General features: G+C 38.9%; 1 protein-coding gene across 5 annotated transcripts in view; it reads left to right on the top strand.

The window, feature by feature from the left end:
* Nucleotides 1–50: 50 nt before the first annotated feature.
* Nucleotides 51–18451, top strand: part of SOCS5 (suppressor of cytokine signaling 5) — a 70205-nt gene continuing 51804 nt past the window's right edge. Inside the window, exon 1 of one of the 5 annotated variants that reach the window (XM_027966875.2) lies at nt 51–215. The gene's annotated coding sequence lies outside the window, so the exon portion shown is untranslated. Of the gene's footprint in view, nt 266–315; nt 552–727; nt 1389–18451 lie in introns of those variants that run through there. The other 4 variants (XM_042246217.1, XM_027966874.2, XM_042246219.2 and 1 more) reach the window with 4 other exon arrangements.

The raw sequence follows: 18451 nt of genomic DNA, 5'->3' as shown, positions 1-18451 counted from the left end.
CTCCCTTTCCCCCGGGCCGGACCCGGCCGCCGCCGCTGCGGCCCGACTCCAAAATGGCAGCCGCGCACAGAGCGTACCCGAGCGGCCGGACCTCCCTGACTCCCGGGCCGCTTAACTCTAGCTCCCAGCCTCCCTCCTTCGGCCTTCACCTACACGCCTTCGGATTGGCCGCTAGGAATCCCGCCCCTCCAGAGCCCCGCCTGCTATTGGTCACGGTAGGCTGCCCTTCAGAGAGGCGTGCCGCCGCCTCCCCCCGCCCCGGGAGGTATTTTCCATTCCGGTGGGGGTTGGGGGGTGGGGGGAGGGGTAAAGGGTGAAGAGGGGGAGGCGGCCCGGGAAAGGGGTGGGGGCCTGGAGGGGGCATCCGGCGGAGCTGGGGTCCCCGGGCTCCGTCCGGAGGAAGCGAGACTGCGCTCGCTCGGGCTGTCCCTGAGAGCCGGACGGGACCGGCGGGCTGTCCGGCGGACTCGCTCTCGGTGACTGCGCCGTCCGGGCCCGTCCTGCCTGGCCGCAGGTGCCCCTGGATGAGGCCGCCCCGCGCGCCCCGACCGGTGAGTGTCCCCGCGGCCGACCTGGTTGGTGAGCGCTCCCCGGCCCCCGCGCCGCCGTTAGCTGCCGCCTCTCCGGCCCCAGGTGCTCGCTCCGGGCGCAGTCCGTCTCCAGCCGGCGCCTCCACATCCCGGGCGGAGGCAGCGCCAGCCCTCCGGCCGGGAAGAAGACGACGGGCGGGGGACGGCGGACCCGGGCCGCGAGCCGGGTGCAGACCGTGCGGCGCATAGTGGGAGCTTGCGCTTGGTAGGCTTTCGATGCATTTCGTTGAATTATTTTTCTGGTTGGAGGAATCAGGGGCGCCTAAGGGGAGAGGGATCGCTCCAGGGTAGTCGGAGGACGTTCATGATCAGGGTCGTGGCCAGTCTCGGGGGTCACCAGAGACTGTGGGGCATTTGCGCGCGCTGCATGGAAGAGGGCATCCGTCAAGATACTGGGTTCTGAGGCTCCAGTCCGGGGGTCCTCAAGGTCGACGAGAAGGTCCACCGGGAGATGAGAGGGAACTGGGAAACTTGGATGGGGGAAGTGGCTGGAGCACCTCCGGAGTTTAACCCGAGGTGGAAAGGGATGCTCAGGCGGGCGCTGGAAGACCCTCTGCAACTACTTGGGGCCCTAAGATTCTTTGGTACTGGGATTTGGGGATTCAAGTAGCTGAGGCGAAGTGACTTTCTGGAGAGGGCGTTGTATTTAAAGAAGGATGCTCAGAAACAGTTTAAGCGCTCATCTTGGCTTGGTTCTGAACTTTGAAAGGCTGAAGGATTGGAGTCGCGAGGTGATTTTTGACATTTTCTTTCGGCATTCCAACCAAAAGGTGGACCTTGGCAGCTGTCTTCTAAAATGTATGTATGCGTTCTATGGTGTTTTCCCGGTTATTATTTTTGCTGGAAATTCTCAAATTGCACCTTGAAATTCACAAACTGCACCTCTTGTAGCAGCTTCTCCATCTGCTGAAGATCCCTCCTTCAGGTCTCTCCATCCATTGCAGTAGTTTACTTCCTTCCAGTTTAATATTTAGACTGATGTGTACTATTATTACAGTTTGCTAATGACTTTTATTCTATAAGATTAATAAGTAATTCATGGGCTTTCTTTCCCTTGTTTTAAATTGTTTCTTTACAAGGTCATATAAAATTGAACCACAAATTTTATAGAAGTTTAAAATATTTTAACTTTGTTGAACTGGGAAGATGTTTGGTAGGCTAGCAGCAATACGAAAATTAGCTTGATTTTTCTAACAGTTGGGAATTTTATTGTCTGAAGCTTAGTTTAATAATCTTGTATTTGCATAACACTCTTCAAAATGAGTTAAGAGCATCGAAAATTCATACCAGGGTTAGTCCACAGAATCCACCTCTGTGGCAGCCCACGGAGGTTCTTCATGTCGCTTAGAAGAGGAAGCTAAGAATTTCACAGCTAGATTTTTAATTTTTTCACAATCATATATCTTACTGATTCATCACAATTTATAAAATAAGAGCTTTTTTTTTTAAGGAAGTATTTAAGTATAAGAGAAAATTTTGTAGATCATATTTTCACTTTGATGTAAAATGTAATTCATCCGTTAGAGAAAACATTTCTGCAAAAGGTTGTTAGTTATATTCACTTGGCACCTTCTTAGTTATTGAATAAATAATAGAAAGTTAAATTTTTTTCTCCCTATTGTCCTTGAATTTTACTATTTGTCCTTAGGGAGAATGTACTGGCACACAAAACAGTAGCCTAAAATATTGAAACCTAACACCTTTTAATGTTATAATAGCTCCTACATTATTCACCTTCGGACTCATTTATGGCAAACCAGTGGTCAAAAAGGCTTTCTCCTCTTAGCTTTGTTTAGAATGGGCTATTCTCCCATTGTAAAAATAAGGAAAAATAATGCATAATGCCTGCAAAGTAATGGTAATAACTAAACAGAGTGAGAATAGGAAGCTTGGAAAAAAGATTTATGTGTATGAGTCACATTTCTTTTAGAGCTGGAAGAGTAGAATTTGGATATGATTATTTTGCACATCAGGAGACTGAGACCCAGACCAGTGGAAGGGTCTAAAATGCTAGCTAGTGATGAGCCACGATTGGTGGGCAGGTCTCTGGACTCTAGTGCGGGGTTTTTCTACTTTATCATGTTCACACTGTTAATTTCTAAAGCATTCTGGTGCCCACTATAAGTGGTTTTAGGATTATGGGTGGTGATGTTCCCTTCGAAGGATGGGGAAACTTGGGTTGACTACTATGATACATGAAATGATATACAATAAAATGAGCTTTTATTGGAAATTTTAAAACAGTATGCAGCATTGTGAGTGCAAGTGCTGATGTTTCCCTCTCATTGTCATCTAGATTGAAATATTAGGTGAACTTCTTAGGGTAGGCTAGTGTTGTATAATTTTTATGCTAAAACTTAATTGCTTAAAAATTTTTCAGTTCAGTAGACTCAGATATTTTAAAAATAAATTATACAAAAATTATTATTTTAGGTAAGTGGGGGGGTTTTGTTAAAATGGATTTTAGTACCTTTAAAAAGAACAGTAGTAGAATTGCATAATTATAAAAACATGATTTTGATCATAGTTGTAGTAAAGACTAGATTTGTATAATAACATCATGATCCCTGGCAAATTATATTAACCATTGTGTACCTAAGTTTCCTCACATGTAAAGTGAGGTTAGTAAATATACCCCCTCATGGGGTATTGGTGAGGATTAAAAGTACAGAGTAAGGGTACAACAAATACTACATATCATTTGTAATGTTCATTAGGTATATACGAGCACTTGTGTCCAACTGTTTACTTGCTATTAATGAAGTCACTTTGTGGCTACACAAATTTCCTAGATAAATGCATGATCAAATAACAGTCTGCTTTAAGGGACACTTACAGCAAATGATGCCCTCCTTTATTTATTTATTTATTTTTAGTCATTAGTCTGCTCACCTTGGAACTTGAGTTAGATATATCTATCAAGTTATAGTGAGTGTGGCTGTTCTGGATGTCACTGGGAGACCATTGTAGAAGTTTCATTATTCTAGAATTAAAATGTTAACAATTGATTTGCAGATATTCTGTTGAAAATACAGTGAGTTCTGCAGGCCTCCTTGTTAATCGTAGATGAGGAAACCAGGTCTCTGTAAGGTCTTTACTATTTGCAAAACCCCCTTCTCCCAATGGAACCATGAGAAAACCATTGAACATTGTTTTCTATTAAGTGAATATTTTGATGACTTCATTCATTGAACGCTTAGGTTTTAGTGATAAAATTTGTTTAGCTCCAATTTTATAGCATTTAATTCTTTTTGATTTGCTGTAGCCCAGATCTCACTAGTCTCAAGAACATGTGGTTTAGCAAATGTGTTTTATGGTGACAGTGGTGGATTTTTTTCTCCTGGACATTTTGGAGTTCGTCCTCATCAGGTTCTTCAGTTGATGTTATAGCAGCTTGTCTTCTGTTTGTTGTTTAGTCGCTAAGTCGTGTCTGACTCGTTGAGACCCTGTGGACGGTAGTCTGCCAGGCTCCTCCGTCCATGGGATTTCCCAGGCAAGAATACTTGGGTGGGTTGCCATTTCCTTTTCCAAGGGATCTTCCCCACCCAGGGGTCGAACCCGTGTCTCCTGCATTGGCAGCGTGTTCTTTACCGCTGAGCCGCCAGGGAGCAGTCACACAGGAGCTTACTCCGGTGTGGAGGAGGTATTAAGGTAACACCTTTTTTATTTTTACATTAATTTTAATTATTTTTTAAGTTATATCACATATTTTAAAACTGCCCTTATTTTTAGAATTTCATTGAATTGAGCCTATTTTACACGTTTGAGATTAAAATAAGAAATAAATTGTAGCTCAAAAGCATTTTTATTATGCCAATACTTGATTTTGACTGTTTTGTTTTAGATCTCAGGTAGGCATTCTTTTGGTGATATTTCAGATGATAAACACACGGGTCATCCCTTTACTCTGAAGTAACGCTGACCAGCAGGGCGAAGAGTTACATGGAGTCACCAAAAGTTTCCAGAGTCTTTTTTTTTTTCCTTTCATTGGTACAGAATTTTACTGTTTGAGAGTGACCAACCCCTAGTCATCTTTTGATAAATTGTTATAATAAAGATTATGAAATTACTACAATTTGTTGGTCATTTTTGGCCTTATGACATAATTTTAGGAATTTTGGAGAACTTAGACATACAGATCATTTCTTCACATCTAATCTAATTATGTGAAAAAAATATTTAGTTAAATATGGTTTCAAAAGATATGGTAAATACCATGCTTTAATAAAAAAACAACAAACCATTACTCAGTTTTTCATTAAGTTGATTTTCTCCATGTATTTAAAAATAATTATGGTGTTCTGAATTGCCAGTTAGTCATATTGAAAATCCATGGGTATATGGACTGAGTAGATGCAGACCATGCAAACTACTTTTCTTAGCCTCAGGGTAGATGTTAGAGAGTGACAGGGAAAATGTAAATCATTTGCCTTGCTCAACTTAATGAATTTTTCATCTGAGTTATCCAGCTATCCTACTTTTAAAGGGGGAAAGGGCTTTTGTATCTGGTTAGAGCAGAAGTAATCTTGAAGGGTAATTGGCTGAGTTGGACTGTTGGTGTTGGGCATGTTTGCATCTGAGTAGTGAAAGTTACCTGTCTTTACTCTCCACCTGGTCTTCCCTGGAGGCTCAGTGGTAAAGAATCCGCCTGCAGTGCAGGAAACGTGGGTTTGATTTCTGGGTCAGGAAGGTCCCCTGGAGAAGGAAATGGCAACCCACTCCAGTATTACTGCCTGAAAAATCCCATGGACAGAGGAGCCTGGTGGTCTGCAGTCCATGGGGTCGCAAAGAGTTGAACATGACTTAGCAGCTAGACAGCAACTCTCCATGCAGGTGACAGATTCTGAGGAATGCCCTGAGGGAAACCGTAGTGACAGGATTGCTAAATAGATATAGGGAGAATATATGTCTGCAAGTTCACTAGTAGTATATAAGCATTTTACTTACATGCTGGTTCACGTCAAAATTAAATTTGCCTTCCCTTTGGTGAGATGTCATTCAGTTACTGTATCTTTATCAAAGCTAATAAGCAGTGATGAAAATAATTTTGAAATAGTTATTTTTGAAGTGAGTTTATCTGCTCTGGGATTGTCTTCAAATAATAACTTCCTTATTTTATTGGAAAACTAGAGAGCTTCCCTTGTGGCTCAGATGGTAAAGAATCTTCCTGCAATGCAGGAGGCTGGGGAGGTAGAGTTTGATCTCTGGGTCAGGAAGATCCCCTGGAGAAGGGAATGGCTGCCCATTCTAGTATAGAATTAGCCTGGAGAATTCCGTGGACAGAGGAGCCTGGTGGAACTACAGTCCACGGAGTCACAAAGAGCTCGCCATGACTGAGCGACTAAGCATGCATGCTTGCATACAGGAATAATATCCAGTCTTTCTATTCTGAGCCAGAGTCTTCAGTTAGAGGTGGCAATCAAGTATTCATATGTGGTATTTCAAGCAATTGAAAAGAATAGAAGCTTATTTAAATTATACATATAAATACATAGGCTTAAAATGGAACATGAAAGATAAAATGATGGAATGAAAATGATTTGGGAACTGAACTTCAGGCCTGCATATGCGGCAGGTAGTCAGAGGAAGAAAGTTAAGAATTAGAGGTTGGATAGAGCATGTTGAAGAAAACTGGGCTTTGGTAGGAGTTTAGCCCTAGCATTGATCCTAGGTTCTATGTATTAGGTGTGTCTTTGTATCAGGAAAACTGCTGAAGGATAAACTTAGTAAACATTAAATATAACCTGTTGGGAGAAGTCCAAGTACTGTAAGAGTTAAAATATGCCTGTAGTCAAAGGGGAGCTAATTTATCTAATTATTTATTTAGTCTTTGACCTTGGTTATTAACATGAGAAGTAGGCCATCCTTATTACTCTTCAGATGATTGGTGCTGGGACTAATTTTATTTAACATTTTTATAAATGGTTTAAAGACATACTGGCATTGAAAGTTGCCAGATTTGCAGCTGACTCCGTGTGTCGTTCCAAGCAGTTAAAAGCCAAGCCAACAAGAAGAAGCTACCGGAACATCCTTCGATGAGTTTTTGTGTGGCAGAGAACAAGATAATGCATTTAGGAGAAGATAGTCCAAATTATATTTATAGCCTGAGCTGTGACCCAGGAAGGGGATCCAGAAGTCATGGCGATAACTTCCTTGAAGGCGTTTATTGTAGTTACTCCTTGGCCACAAAGTCCAAGGAGGAACATGTTAAGTGTTGTGGGGCCAGATTCTGAAAACAAGAATGTTGTTGTATATGAAAATAATTACACAAGGGGTTACCATTTTTACTGTTATGTTCCAGGCCAAGAGATTTGCCATCGTACTTTGATTTAATTCTGTTTTAACTGTTTAGAAATGTAGGTAGCATTCAGTTTTACCAAAGAGGAAATTTGATTCAGAGAAGTTAAGTAACTTTCCCAAGTTGGCCAGTATGTGGTAGAATTGGGACTGAGGTCCTGGTTTTTTTTTAATTGTTGACCCTAAACATTTCTTGATATATTAGGGGGCAGCTCTTCAAACTTGTCGTCATTTAGGGTTTATGGAATGCGGTTTACTCCTTTCCTGTGGCAGCTTTGGATGTCATTTCCAGAAGAGAAAGTGTCCAGATATTTTGAGAGGACTTAAAGAGGTTCCTTAAATTATTGATTTTTAAGAAAAAGTAGGGATGTTTTGGGTTTCCTAAGCGGCTCAGTAGTAAAGAATCCACCTGCCAAGCAGGAGACAGGGGTTCAGTCCCTGGGTCGGAAAGATCCCCTGGAGAAGGAAATGGCAACCCAACTCCAGTGTTCTTGCCTGGGAAATCCCATGGACAGAGGAGCCTGGCGAGCTACATTCCGTGAAGTCGCAAAGAGTTGGGCATAACTTAGCAACTAAACAGCAACAATAAAAATGTTTTAGTGTACTGTATAGTCTTACTCTTAGTGCTGGCTGCCCGTAAAATGTTTCTCCTGTTGACTTTATAACATGCTGGATTATTAATGGGCATTGCTAAAGGAAACATTAACAAAAAACAGTTTTGGGGTGGAAGAGACAGCAGAGTAGGAGTCCAGAGACCGGGGTTCTCCCAGTGGTCTGAAAGAGGGGTGTGAAAACAGATAACATTGAAACAGGCATTAATTTTCTTGCTGTGAAAGTAGGAGAAGGCTTGAACTGTTTTAAGAGATGAGAAGGTGAAGAGAGAAATTGTAGTTTCTTTAAATGTGAGTTAAAATGTAAGAAAATATTTTATATTTCACTCATAAGGATGACATCTATCGTGTATAAACTGTTACACATATTTTGTATTTATTGATTTTGGCACCCTCAAAAAATGAGGTTCTAAGAACCAAGTAAATGAGTAAGTAAATGTGAAAGTACTTTGTAAATTTTTAAGTGTTCTATCAGTAAGAGTGATAGAGGAATACTGATTCTCTTGAGAAGGATGGACAAAGAGGATGCTGTGAAAACTTTAGGAAGAGAAAAGTACAAAAGAAACAGCAGAAGTGGTGAAGGAAGATGTTCAAGATGAAAGAAAGGGAGTCAGTGAATGTGAAGAGGATTGAGCTGTAGTTCTCTTTGTGCCAGTTGATCAAAAGAAGAGTAATACACCTGTAACTGAGGACTTTTTAACCGTAACTTACGATAAGGAAGTAGCTCAGCAGGTAGTCTACACTGGCCATGTTAATAAGGCTATGAAAATAGGCTAATTGAGAGTTGACTGTTGTCTGTTTCTCCACTTCTATATAGGTTTAGCTAACGGCTTTAAATTGTTTATGGGTGCTCATAAACATAAAATAAGCTGGATTGAGTTATTGTTTATTCTAGATTCTTAAAAATAAAAGGCATAGTGTGTTTAAGGAAAAGGGTGAAGTTTGATTTGTCAGAATGAGTGCAGAAGAAAATTAGGGAATCAGACTAGAAGCAAGGTAGAATGGGAACAAAATGCAATATTACAAGTTAGGGTTTTTATTTTCTTTTATAGATGAGGAAGTGGTAAAAAAATAGTTTGGTCTTTTAAAAACATTTATAGGTGTAATAAAGAGAGCAGCCTAGAGGAGCAGGTAATGGAGACATTTATTCACCAGTGATGTTGCCCTGGTGGCTCAGTGGTAAAGAATCCACCTGCAGTGCAGGATCAAACCTGATCCTGGGTTGGGAAGATCCCCTGAAGAGGGAAATGTCAACCCACTCCTGAGCCTGGCAGGCTGTTCAGTCTATGGAGTCACAAGAGTCAGACACGACGTAGCCACTGAACAACCAACAATACATGCAGTAGAATGCGTGAATGAGGTGTTTTCTCAGGCGTCTGGTAGGCAAATCACAGTCAAAGATGCCACGGAAGGCTCTATAATTGTCATTCAAGAATGAGATTATGGTGGTCTGAATTTGTAGTAGGGGTAGAAACAAGGGCACTGATTTCAGTGATACAAAGGAGTTTTAACTCCTCCAGACTTGGTTTGTGTTTGGAGTTTAAGGAAGTTGAAGATGAGTCTAAGGTTCCTGACTTGGCGGTGGAATAACATGTGCAAGTGAGAGAAGGAAGACACTGAGTTTGCTTTCAGGTAAGTAGCTATGCTTTTTAGACAGGTAATAAGTGATCAGTTGGAAATAATGGGTCTAGCTCAGGAGCATGGTCAGGTTTATAGATATGATTTGAAAGGTATAACGTTTGTAGTTGAAAGTTTTGAAATTAGACAAGTAATGACCATAATTCCTAAATAATAATGCATGCAGAACAAAAAGTAACTGCCAGTGTTAACACTAAGCTCAAGAATGTAGACATTTTAAAATATTTGTTTGAAATTTTGCCCACCTCTAGTCAAACACCCACCACGTAGCCTTACAAAGAATACATAGAAATATTTACTGCTGGCAAGCCAGAAATATTTTAGTGTCCTTGAAATAGTGTACCACATCCTGTCTGGCCATACAGCATAACAAGGAATTTGTAGACAAATGCACTTCCTTATTCACTTTAGTCTCTTTTTGGAATCCTGTTTGCTTCCTTGAGCTGGCGGGGTTGTCTGAACAGATACTAAAGCCCGAAGGCTTTTTTTACCTTTAAAGTCTCGCCCAGAGCAGCTCTAATTAACCATCTCTTTACCTCACTTTCCTACTTTTCCAGCCCTATGGAGCTCAAGGCTCTGGCAACAGAATGGCACTCTTAAGAGGGAAAAGCAAAAACAGCACAAGAGAAAGAGCCTTGAAGAGAGCTATAATCTTTTCAGTTCTCCCCCAAGGTTCTACTCTCTAATCCAGGGGATGGAGTTGGTGAGTCATTAAGAAGAGATGTCCAAATTCAGTAAAATAAATACATCTATTAGGAGCTAGGTCTTCAAGTGCTGAGGGAATTTGGAAAGAATCTGAGGTGGTTTAGTACTTGGTGGAAAAGATGAGTTTTTGGTTCAGTTTTAAAGGAGGTAGCAAGACAAGGCTGTGCAGTGAAAAGTAAGAATAACACTATTAAAGAGCTAGGGAAAACAGTGTGCACCAAGAAGGTAGGACTTCAAGAAAAGCAAAGGAGCTGGTGAACAGGATCCTTTATCTAAAATGCACAGTTTGGGATGTGGTTCATGAGAAATTAGTGTTAAATGACTGAAAACTAAAATTTGGAGTTAGTACTCCTTAAAGTACATAAGTCGGAGAAGGCAGTGGCACCCCATTCCAGTACTCTTGCCTGGAAAATCGCATGGATGGAGGAGCCTGGTGGGCTGCAGCCCATGGGGTCGTGAAGAGTTGGACACGACTGAGCGACTTCACTTTCACTTTTCACTTTCCTGCATTGGAGAAGGAAATGGCAACCTACTCCAGTGTTCTTGCCTGGAGAATCCCAGGGACGGGGGAGCCTGGTGGGCTGCCGTCTATGGGGTCACACAGAGTTGGACACGACTGAAGTGACTTAGCAGCAGCAGCAGCAGACTTTATGTACTTTACATAAGTAGAAAGTTGAATGTGAACAGACGGGTATCATAACATGATTTAAATAGCAATTAAGCAATTACGGAAGATGACAGCTGTTATATATAGGTTATGATGTAATTATAATGTATGTGGCAGTGATTAATTTATATACCATCCAGATTCCTTATATTTTCTTATTGTTTTTGTATTATGTACTTCTTTACCAGTAGTTCTCAAACTTTCCTGCACATAAAAATTATATAAAGCTCTTGTTTGAAATATAGATTCATTCTGATACATGTAATAGTGTTTAATTCCTTTCAGTTAGCTGACTAGTGTTTCACTGTATAGATACACTGAGGCTTATTATTATGGAAGAAAGCGTTGTTGCGGTTTTCAACTGTTACGAGGAAAGCTGCTTTGAACATCCCCGTACCGGCTTCTGTGACACATGTATTCTGTACTTTTGGGTGAATACCTAGAAGTGGAATTGCTAGGTGTATGGGATAGGTGTGTTTAACATGAGAAACTAACAGAACGATTTCCAAGGTGGGTTTCCCAATTTACACTCCTGCCTCTTCCTTTTTTAAGGGAAGAGTTTGGGTACGATTGATGTTCTTCCTCAAGTGTATGATAGACCTCACCAGTGAAGCCATCTGGACCTGGGAGTTTTCTTTGTAGAAAGGTTCTTAATTAAGGATTTGATTTTTTAAAAGATATGTCTAAGACTTCAGATGTTCAATTTCTTTTGGTGTTCTGTTTTGGTAATTTGTGTCTTTTGAGGAATTTGCTTCACCTAACTTGTCGAATTTATCAGCTTGAAAAATAAATTACACATTTCATGAAACCGTGTTTTCTTTTAATGTGAGATATGTACTGGTGTTCCCTCTTTCATTCCTGGCTATTGGATTTATTTTCTTTTCCCTCCTGATTGCTCTAGCTAGGGTCAGCAGTCCTTTCCAATAATCAACTTTTGGTTTTGTTGATTTGCTCTGTAATTTATCTGTTTTCTGTTTCATGATTTAAGATTTTTTTATCTTTTACTAATTCCTTACTTCCTCTATACTTTGGTTTTAATTTGCTCGACATTTTCTAGCTTTTAAAGTGAAACCTTAAATCATTGATTTTTAATTTTTTGAAAAATGATCAATATTTAAAGCCATAAATTTTCATTACCATTACATTCAAAATAGTTCCTAATTCCTCTTATAATTTTTCTTTGACCCATGGGTTGTTTCAAAGAGTTCTGTCAAATAATTTCCCAATATTTGGAATTTTTCAGCTATTTTGTTACTGTGTTTTCATTTAATGCCATTGTGATTATAGAACAGACCTAATAATTCGAGGCAACTTAGGCTTTTTTATAATTTTATGGCCCAACAGATGGTATATCTTGGTGAATGTTCAATGTGTATTTGAGAAGAATATATATTCTCCTATTGCTGTGTGGGATGTTCTCTAAATGTCAACTAGGTTAGATTGGTCTTTGTAATCTTCTTATATTTTTACCAATTTTTTGCCTGTTCTATCAGTTACTGAGAGCAGAGCTGAGGTTTTCACCTACAGTTCTGGATTTCTCTGCTTTTCTTTTCAGTTCTGTTAGACTTTGTTTCATGTTTCAAGCATTGTTACAGCACTCTTAGGTGCATACATATTTAGGATTGTTAAGCCTTGTTAATGAGTTGGCCTCCATGTCATGAAATGTCCTTTCTTATTCCTGGTAATTTCCCTTGTGAAGTTTCTGTGTTCTTTTGATTAATGGTATATTTACCATTGTTGCATGATATGTTTTCTCCCATCCTTTAAAAGCTTTTAACCTATCTGTATCATAGTCAAAGTAGGTTTCTTGTAAACAGTGTGTAGTTGCATCTAACTTTTTAAATCCAGTCTGATAATGTCTCTCTTAATTTGGTGTGTTTAGACCAGGAGTTGGTAAAGTTTGGCTGTCAAATTAAACTCTACCACCTGTTTATGTAAATAAAGTTTTATTGGAACATAATCATGCTCATTCATTTACCCATTGCTTGTAGTTGCTGTTGTGCTGCAGGTGGCAAGGTTAAGTAGTTGGGACAGAGACCAAAGCATAAAATATTGTCTGGTTCTTCATAGAGAAAGATTGCTAACAACTACCTTAGACCGTTTACACTGAATGTAATTGTTGATAAGGTTGGATTAAAATGTATCATGTTACTATTTGTTTACTATTCATTCTTTTTTTCCTTGATGTCCTTATCTTTGTTTGGATGGGTTATTTTTTATGGTTCCATTTTATTTTTTCTATTGGTTTATAACATTTTTCTTAAAATTTTTTAGTGGTAGCCCTTGTACTTAAGGGCTGCCATCAAGTAATATCATGCCGCTTCATAAGTAAGAATCATACATGATATTACACTTCCAACTTCTCCTTCCCATCTTTTGTGCATTTTGTCATACATTTTGCTTTAACCCTGTTGCTGTTTTTTTTTTCTTTTTTTTTGCTTTTTTTCGGCAGTTGTACCTTTTAGACCATTATAGGTGAGAAAAATGTCTTTCCTATTTCTCTCATTTTAATCACTTCCTTTTGTGGATTCAAGTTTGTATCTAGTATCATATTCCTTTTGTTTGAAAAACTGTTACATTTCCTTTAGTGCAACATTCTCTCTTTTCCTCTCTCCTCTTGCTTTCTCTCATTTTGCCTTCAGTTTGGGAAGTTATTGTTAATATTAATAGTTACAGAATTCTAGGCTTTTAGGATTTTCCCCTCTTTTAGTACCTTAAAGATGTTATTTTCCTGTCCTCTCATTTGCATAATTTCTGATAGGAATTCGGTGGTGATTTTTATGTTTGTTTCCCTATATGTAGTGTGTGTTTTCCATTTGGCTGGTTTTATGATTTTTCTCTTTATTGCTGGTTTTCAGCAACTTTATTATGATGTTCCTTGGTGTGGTTTTATGTTTCTTCTTGCAGTTTATTGAGCTTCTGGATCTGTGGGTATATTGTTTTCACTGTGTTTGTAAAATTTTTAGCCATCTAACTTCAGATTTTTAAGTTCCCAAGTATTTCTTTTCTTCTAAGACTGCAGTCCTACAGATGTTCATTTAGCCACTTAATATTAATTCACAGGATCACTGATGCTATTTTCATTTTTCTTCCAATCTTTTTTTCATTGTAAAAGGTTTATGTTAACCAGTCTTCAAGGACACAGATTTTTTAAAATTCTCCTTTGTCTAACATACTGTTATACCCATCCCGTTAAATTCTTCTGTCAGATATACTTTTTTAAAAATATAATTCTAGAATTACCATTGATCTTCTAAAAATAATTTCCACTTTTCTGTTAAGGTTTTTCTTTTTATTATGTCTGTGTTTTCCTTTAAGCCTTTGAACTCTACTAATAGCTATTTTGAAGTCCTTTTAATAAAATTCTCTTTATCCCTGCCACTCTTGGATCCTGATTATAGATGACCATTTCTTATTTTTTCATACATTTGGTAATTTCTTATGGGATTATGGTATTGAATATTTGTTTTTTTCTTTTTTCCTTTTTTGAGTATTAAGTTTAATTCTGGCAGGCAGTTACTTTGTGGATCAGCTTGATCTTTTGAATTTTGTTTTCGGGGTCTTTTGGGTTTTGGTTTTGGGCGGTTCTAGAATAGCTTTTAGTTTAGGGCTAGTTTGGGCTCATTACTGAGGCATGTTCCTTCTTGTGTCTCACTTGATTGCCTTATGTGTTCATCAAGGTTTATTCATCCTGGCTGGTGGAAACGGAATGATCCTGGCGCTGTGTGAACTCTGGGAATTGTTAGAGCTCCCCAATCTTTGTTTTTTTCTTAGAAGTTTTCCTCTGAGAGTCTCATAGGTTTACATAACACACATATGCAGATTGGTGTTTAGCCAGAAACTCCGAGGCCTTTTCTGTACATTGTTGAGGGTTTCTGTTTAGTTTCTAGCTTTATGATCATATGCCCTGCAGATCCTGCTCATCTCAGACTCCATAAATGCTGAGCTCTGTGACCTGAACTCGGTGAGACTGTTGACTCTGTTTGGGTTCCCCCTCCTTTTGTTGTTGTTCCAAACAGAAAACTAGGGCAATCTTTGGGTTGACCTCATTTGTTTCCCTTCTTGCAGAGGTCATAGTTCCATACTGCTTGTTAACCTAGTGTCTGAAAATAATTGATTTATAGTTTGTCTAGTTGTCCACTTGTTTGTGTCAGGAGGACAATTCTGGACTTTGTTTGTCCCTTTTGCCTTCATTTTTGAAGGATATTTATGCTGGATGTAGAATTTTAAGTTGGCAGCTTTTTTTTTGTTGTTGTTGTTGTAGCATTTTAAAACCATCATTTCATTACTCTCTTAAGTTGTTTCTGATAACTTAGTGGTCATTCTTACTATTGTTCACTTGATGTAATATGTCTTTTCCCCCTCCTCTGGCTGCCTTAAAGATTTTCTCTTTATTTTTGGTTTCCAGCAATTATATTTACTCTAGGACTAGCTAAGCCCTAATACCAAAGCATGGCCTTTCTGAGATCTCTACCAAATGCATGTAATATTCATTGAGGTCCCTCCTCTCCAGCTGCCAGGAATTTGAATGTCTTCCAGGTAGTTGTTCAGCGCCTGCTCCATAGCTGTTCTTTCCCCAGAGTTTTTTGTTTGGCCTCATGGAGTCTTGCCTTGTGCATATTCAGCTTAGTCTTGGCAAAGAATTAGGAGATCTCTCTACAGGTTTTTGAAACATTTTCTCACCATAACTGCCTTCTTCCTTGTATTTTCTTTAAATTCCAGTGACTTCAGTAGCCTCAAACGTGTTCTATTTTTTCAGCTCAGTGAGATCTCTGTTCTTTGGAGGTTTCCCTTCCCAGGTACACGCAGAAAACCAGGGTGTTCATGAGTCTTTGTTTCCATCCTCTGTTGTCCAACATCTGAAAATAATACTTATTATGTATTGCCCAGTTTGATGGTTTTTCACAGCAGGAGGTCTAGCCCTGTATCAGTTACTCCATCATAACTGGAAATGGAAATGTAAAATTTCATTTTAATTTTGCTTCTTTTTAAAAACTTTTTTTGTTGTGTGGCTTGTGGAATCTTAGTACTCTCACCAGGGATCAAACTCAGGCCCTCAGCAGTGAAAGTGCAGAGTTCTCACCACTGGACTACCAGGGAATTCCCTAAAAACCTTTGTAACTTTTGGTACAGCATATCATCATATTTTAATTTTCAAGCCGTACTGAAAGCTATAAAGAAGAAAGTTCAAAAGAAAGGAAGAAAGCTTAACATCCCAAAATGAGGTTTCCATGGTTACCTTTAACCATTTCAGATTTCTTATTGCAAAAATGCACATGGAAAAATAATTTTTTAAGGTAGATTTATGCAATTCATGCTATCTTTAATTAAAAGCACTTTAATTAACAAGGGTAAATTTATTAAGCAAAATCAACAGTGGAAGAATGTCTCAGTTCAGCTGCTCAGTCGTGTCTGACTCTTTGCGACCCCATGAATTGCAGCACGCCAGGCCTCCCTGTCCATCACCAACTCCCGGAGTTCACTCAGACTCACGTCCATCAAGTCAGTGATGCCATCCAGCCATCTCATCCTCTGTCGTCCCCTTTTCCTTCTGCCGCCAATCCCTCCCAGCATCAGAGACTTTTCCAGTGAGTCAACTCTTTGCATGAGGTGGCCAAAGTACTGGAGTTTCAGCTTTAGCATCATTCCTTCCAAAGAACACCCGGGACCGATCTCCTTTAGAATGGACTGGTTGGATCTCCTTGCAGTCCAAGGGACTCTCAAGAGTATTCTCCGACACCACAGTTCAAAAGCATCAATTCTTTGGCGCTCAGCTTTCTTCACAGTCCAACTCTCACATCTATACATGACACTGGAAAAACCATAGCCTTGACTAGACGGACCTTTGTTGGCAAAGTAATGTTTCTGCTTTTGAATATGCTATCTAGGTTGGTCATACTTTTCTTCCAAGGAGTAAGCGTCTTTTAATTTCATGGCTGCAATCACCATCTGCAGTGATTTTGGAATATTTATTTACTGCAAGAGATATTTCATAAAAGATTTTTCTCTAAGGTTATGAAATAAGATTATGGGAAAAAGCCCAAGAGGTTAGAATCATTACGTCATAGTCAGCATGCTTCAATAGGTCTCTCATATTAAAAAAAAAAAAAATCAAATGTTGGCAATTACTTCCTGTTGTTAAGAGCATAAATTGATACAAGTTTCTAAATGGCTATTTTAGCCCAAGCTTCTGTAACTAATACTATAAACTTATGGTATTATAAACAACAGAATTTTTTTCTTACAGTTTTGAAGTCTTGAAGTTCAGGATTGGGTGCTAGCATGGCTGGGTTCTGGTGATGCCCTTTTCAGAGTTGCAGACTGCAGACTTCCTGTATCTTCACATGGAAGAAACAGAGCTAACTAGCTCTTGGCTGCTTATACGGCACTAATCCCATTCTTGAGGGCTCTATCCTTGTGATCTAGTTACCTCCCAAAGGCTCCACTTCCAAATATGATCACATTGGGTATTAGATTTCAATATATGAATTTTGGGGAGACACAAACATACAGTCCATTACAATGGCAGTTTGGCAAAAATATATATCCTTTGCCCCCAATTCCATTTCTAGCAATTTATTCTAATGAAATATGAGATGTATATGTATATATGAGTGTGTGCAGTATTAATTTCCATGCTATTTATAAAGTTTAAAAATTAGAAGCCTCTTAAATGATTAAATTATGCTACAGCCACATAACCAAATACCATAAAACCATTGTAAATTACATTTAAATTTGTGTTTAATATACTAAAAAGGAAAAATTGCAGGTGACGAAAATCATGAACTCTAAAGATGTTTAAGTATAAGAAAATATTGTTTTCAGTATTTCAATAGTAAATGAAAAAACTAAGATGATACTTTTGAGTTTCTTATAAAGGAAATATTTATCTAAATGAATATAAAAAATCCTAACTTTAAGCAGTTAAGTTATAGGTTATTTTCCAATTTTCTCTTATTTAATATTTTTCACATTTTTCTACAAGAAGCATGTGCTATGTTCACTCATACAAAAAAATTAATTTTTAAAATTCTGATAAAATGAATGGGAGGATAAGGGCAGAAGGATTTAAGTGACTGTAGTTTTTCTCATCTTAATCATGCCTCTTCTCCACTTTTGCAGATACTTTAACTTGAGCTTTATCAGTATAGATTTAGTGGAACATTTATTTATTCTTACATTATATGTATGATATATATCCTAACTTAATCTATTTTAAGGCGGTTTCCCATGTTTCATAGTTTAAAATTGTGGATTTCTATCAAGCACTGCTTTGTACACTTGAAGAGATTAATATCCCTTTCTTCCCCTCCCCCCCCTTTTTTTAAAGTTTGTGTCTTGCTTTCCTAGCCACCTGTTACTGTGCACCTCCTTGCAGATGTGGATACCCGTATGGTATAAAAAAGAAGTCATAGTCTTTACTTTTCTCAATAAAATACTACATTTGCTGTCTTAGTCCCTGGCTTCTTAAAGTGTATGGACCTGGTGCTCTTTAGGAACTCACTCTAGTGACTCAGCTTCACATTTTTTGCTATATATAGAACATGCTAGAAATCCAGTGGGGAAAGTTAATAACCAAAGAAGAAACAAAGGAATGATGTGGTTTGTGAATAAAGAACTAGACATGTCTTCCAGGGAGGTACCATTTATATCAGACCTCAGAGAATGACCTTAACTTGGACAGTCTGGTGTCTATTAATTAGCTGTTGCAGATCTAGAAACTTATTTTGGTCAGGGGAACTGATTTCATGCTATGAGAAATTACTGAAGACTCCTAGGGGAAACGAGCAAATTATTTCTTAATAGTATCAAGCCATAATAGTTTGATAGCTCACATCTTCACTGTAGGCCTGCCTCTGCAAATGAGATGTGAACAGTTCAGTTCAGTTCAGTCGCTCAGTCGTGTCCGACTCTTTGCGACCCCATGAATCGCAGCACGC

Source organism: Ovis aries, chromosome 3 (genome assembly GCF_016772045.2).
Source record: "Ovis aries strain OAR_USU_Benz2616 breed Rambouillet chromosome 3, ARS-UI_Ramb_v3.0, whole genome shotgun sequence".
Classification (NCBI taxonomy): Eukaryota; Metazoa; Chordata; class Mammalia; order Artiodactyla; family Bovidae; genus Ovis; species Ovis aries.
The sequence above is the reverse complement of the archived record's forward strand: the minus strand, read 5'-3'. Positions and strand labels throughout refer to the sequence as shown.